A 5027-nucleotide genomic window follows, 5' to 3' on the forward strand; every position below is an offset into this window, starting at 1 on the left:
TGAAGGTGCTTAAATATATATTATTATTTTTATTTAAAGATTTTGAGTATAGGTAGTAATAAGAATTGTATTAAATGTATACAATTGGGTTAATATTGTTAGATGTGCCCGAACTATGGGTAATATTCTAGTTAGTTGCCAAACTTTATCATTCTTAAGTGATTAAAATATTAGTATTGTATCAATCAAGTGTTTCTGCTAACCTAGCCATCAATTTAGTCGTTAAATTTTAACTTAGATATGCTTTGAGCATATTTAAAATATGTGAATAAAATTTTAAATATGTTGAGTAACTTAGATCTTCATCAATAATGTTTGTTTTGTTTAACACTTAGATCCGAACTATTATTTAACTATGAAATTAAACTAAGTTGATAACAATATTTGATTGATTCAATATTAATAACTTAAAGATTCAATTAGAATATCATGAAATTTAGTAATCAATGTCTAGTATAATTAACTCTATATAAATTTTAAAAAATTTTATATGGTGCATAAACCCCTTTTTAGAATAAAAATATACAGAATGTCAAAGGTGGTAATAATTTAGGAGCTTAAACTATTAAACCAGAAATGCAAAAGTTTAGGGTGTGGAAAATAGTTTTATTAATATCAAGGAAAGGAAAATCTGTGTTTTAATTTAGATTATGAGGCAAGGTTTGTACTTGGGCAGCTATCAACAGTGCAAGCCAAGATGTCCCTATAGTCCCTGGATATTGTGAAAGAATCATACACTTTTCCATCACTGCTCTTCTTGTATTCGAATAAGAGGCTCGAATGGTCAAACGCCGTGAGTTTTACGAATCCGTAATCGTAGTCTTTGAAGAAACTCCATTTGGTGTTTAGGGTTGTAAATTCCGCAAGGCCTGCTCCTCCGCCACCGGCAACCACATGTATCGTCCCGTTCATGGCGCCTTTGTAATGTTGTTTCTCCTTGTTGGTGCATATATTCTGCAGCAGCAATGATCAATCCAATGGTGAGCAATCGAAGAGTTGAAGTTCATATTAGATCAATACTTTAAAGATACTACTTCAGAACGCTCAAGAAGAACATAACGAAGATAACCGCATTCGATGCAGAAAATTAGTGCATGCTTAACAGTTTCATCACCGTGTGAAGAACTTGACGTACCTGGTAAATCGGACATGTACGTTCATAGTGGTGTGCATGCCCATAGATGGCAATGTCAACTTTGTACTTCTGCCAAAGTTTTTGGAGGCTCTCCCTTCCCATTGGTTCCCCAAAAGATCCCGTATCAGCGTAAAAGGTTGCAGAAGAATAACCCAACACTCTATGTGCAAGGAAAATCAGCCACGGTTGCTTTTGTCTATCAACAGATGCAAGGCAGTGCTCGATGAATTGATATTGCTCTGTCCCTTCCCTCCAATCATGTTCCGTGTCAGCTACACAGAACCGGAACATGCCGTAGTCCGTTGAGTACCTGATAGAATTACCAACTTTTAGATCAATTCCCATGCATATCTTCAAACATAATACACAAACAAGTCACAATAGCAAAGAAAGAGGAAAACTGAACATATATGATATTGTAAAAAAAATTCCTATACCAGAACTTTGCTCTGTTTTCAGTAGGGACATAGAACATAGTCTCCGCCAACACGCCACATTCTCCCCCGGAATCCTTGTTCCCGTAGAAGGATCCACTTCCCGGCCAGTCACGCTCATGGTTACCACTGAAAGTAAAAACCACCAATTTCCATTTAAGATGAAGCCGACAATATACCGATATATAAATATATACATATGATCAAGTACACCAGGTAAGTTATGGCAGACCTTGCAATCATGAAAGGAACGGTTGAAGCAATCGGCTCAACTTGTGCAGTAAATTGGTCCCATTGTGAAAGGTACCCATTGGCATAACATATGTCTCCAATTAGGAAGGCTATATCGATGTTATTCAAGTCTCTAATAAGCTGCTTTGTAGTGTTTAGAGAGCCATGCTAGAAATCATTGTACTCATTGGAACCATCAGCTTCAGCCTGCAGTGTATCATGGAAATTGTTTATTGGTGGAATACTTAGGGCTGAAGATACAAATTACCTTTTCTTCTTTTCATTTCTTCGATTAAAATGTTGCAACGTTATGCCATTTCTGAGCATGCAGTGTAAAAAGTTCAAACCTTTCCCATGTCTCCGAAAATGACGACCCGTTGTAAAGAATTTTGACCAGGATAAGGAGATGCTCTAAACTTGTATTCTTGACTCCAAACATATGTTCCATTGGACAAAATATGTCCAAGCTTATAGGTGTACCTGTAAGTTCAATTAGTAAAGTTCAGCAGCACGTATAACACGAGTTGATCATTGGTTTACTCTAGAAATAGTTCATGGAATATAACTAAACTATTGATCCATGGTAATTGAATTTCCAATACCCATGTGTCATTTATAGCCAGAATCTAGTACATGAAGCTATAAGGAAATGTAGCATACAATGTGTTGGGCCACAACTCCTTCAGAAAACTGGTGTGTATAAATCCGGGATCTCGCCATCCCACTGTTCTTGCAGGTTCACCTGAGCACATTTACATGATAACACAAATCAAATGCCTTTCTAACTTGAGAAACAACTCAGGCAAAGCATTTATGGTTTTCAGCAAATAATCTTAGCTTATTGTGCAAGAACTTCATGAAGAAGCCTTATCGACTAAAAGGATACACAGAAGAAATAGATATCAAATCATTTGTGACATAGCTAAATTCTAGATTATAAGAACGGTCAACTCACTAGCTCTACTTGATAGAACTGGGAAAACATTTAATGCTAACATAAAAATGAACCCAAGCTCTTGGAATCATCCTTTCACCTCTTCTTAATGTTGGAAATGTTTTATAGGTTCTCTTTTACCTCATGGTTCTTTTAACCGACTTATGTCTAATCCTCAATGCTGCATGGGAATCACATTCATTTTAAGATCACAAGCATCGCAAAGCAAAATGTGGGTTAATGGGTTACACACCACACATGCTGTTCCTATCAAAAGTAAGCGTTCCAGCTGGTGAACGAATTGGCTGTCCTCCATTTGGACCCCATTCAACAAAAGGTACAGCTTCACCAATCCCATATCCACTGGTCCAAGTAACAGTCATCTGGGAATCAGATTTCAGTTGTATTATCTCCAAAGCAAAATAGTAATATGCAGGATATGTAAAAATTGTTCACAATACTATTGCTTGTCTATAGAAAGGGTGCAATGCAATACAATAATAAGTTTTTGTCGGAATCCGATACAAGCAGCATAAGAACCTTTGTCCTTCTATGATATACATACAAATTGGCCGGAAAGTAGAGAGAAATTAGACTTACTTCATTCCATACTTTTCCTTGAGCTAATCGTGGGTAAACTGGTGCTTTTGGATTTGAGAATGCAACTTTATTCGACACCGCTATCACCTTTGGCTACAATATGATCAAGAAAAAAGGGAACATATAAATTAACAGTGGATAGGATGATCAAGTTTGAATCCATTAAGTAGCCCTAGTACTCATACAGGCTTGATGAGAAAAATTCATGAAAATGAGCACTAGCAGCCAACACAGTACTATCATTGGATCCCCCACTATTTGGTTGGTGTTTTAATGAGACAATTTGATCTTCAAATGAATATGCATACTATAGAGAAAAGATGATTAAAAGCATACATTTGACAAACCGCCGGAAAATAGCGCGAAAGAGAAATCAGATCTCTGGTTAATCAACTGAAGCTTCAACGAGCCTTTTCCAGTTTCTTTGTACTTTGGAGTCCTATAGTTTGCATACTGATACTGCAAGAGGAGGTGAGAAAGTTAAATTTCACATCATTTACATCTTGCCCCACTTAAAACAAAGAGCAACTATTTTTCATCAAAGTAGAAGACAAAGCAAGCAGTGGATGAACCTTAATAGGAGCTGAACACAACAATGGAGGCTCTACCCATGGATTATCAGCTGGAGCAGGACAGGAAGAAGTGCTGCAAATTTAGAAACAGGTCAGTTTCGAGATTGAACTTCGCATATAGTCACACGAAAACATGGTTGGAAACATATGCTAGAGAGAACTAGGCATGTTATACCTGAAATTGGAAGGAGAAAACACTCCAATCCAATCCTCAACTGATGGATTTGGAGAACTGAACTCCACTGTCACCCAATCTGTATTTTGACCCTGCAATTCTCACGAATGTTTTATAAACAGTTTTGCAGTATCTATTTGGTTTTTGTTCGTTTTTTACTTAATGGGTGAAATGTTGACATTAAATCAACTACCATCAAGAATAAACTGAAGTAATCATTTTCCCCCAAAAGGAAAAGGTGATAACTTGGCAACTACAAAAGCTTTACCTTCAACCCAAGAAGGGTAGGTGAGACTTTTATGTAAGCTTGATGATGGAGAGCAAAAATTGCCTTTTGAGCAGCAATAGTTGAAAGAGGCTGATCTCCATGTGATGCAACCACTTCAAGTGTCGCAAAAATTAATAGAACAGACAATAAAATCAATCCCAATTCTCTCATCCTACCAAATTTCTGAAAACCAATCACCAAAAGAAAAACAAACCACACTATCAGTAATTGAAAACTAACTTAGGAGCAAAGATAACATCAAAAGAAGCAGCAGGACATTGGGATTTTGAAAAGAAACTATCTGCTGTAATGAACCAGATCCCTTAAAAGGCATGCATAAAAACAGATCCAGAAAACCAATAAAATAACAAGTAATGGCCTACTTGCATTATTCTATTGAGTTTTACTAAAACAAGATGAAGTATATCCATTCGTATAAAAGTTTCAATGGGGTTACCTTAAGAGGCACGACAGAGAAGAAAAGAAGCAAAGATTCGGCTCAAAAGAATGGGACCAGTTAAGGGAGCTTGATGTTTATGAACAATCAAAAAGAGGAAGCAAGTGGAAGAGTAAAAGATATGGAGAAGAGCACACAGGTTGGCGAAACAGGTAAAATAAAAAGAAAGAAAAAACATCGGATCTGTCATGGGAAGAGTCGAATGTTAATGATTGAAGCTG

At 36.6% G+C, this 5027-nt stretch overlaps 1 pseudogene; it reads right to left on the reverse strand.

Annotated features, from left to right (window-relative positions):
• Positions 1–592: 592 nt before the first annotated feature.
• Positions 593–4752, reverse strand: LOC107893885 (probable inactive purple acid phosphatase 1; annotated as a pseudogene).
• Between the last annotated feature and the right edge of the window lie 275 nt (positions 4753–5027).

The sequence above is a fragment of the Gossypium hirsutum genome, chromosome A13 (genome assembly GCF_007990345.1).
Source record: "Gossypium hirsutum isolate 1008001.06 chromosome A13, Gossypium_hirsutum_v2.1, whole genome shotgun sequence".
Taxonomy (NCBI): Eukaryota; Viridiplantae; Streptophyta; class Magnoliopsida; order Malvales; family Malvaceae; genus Gossypium; species Gossypium hirsutum.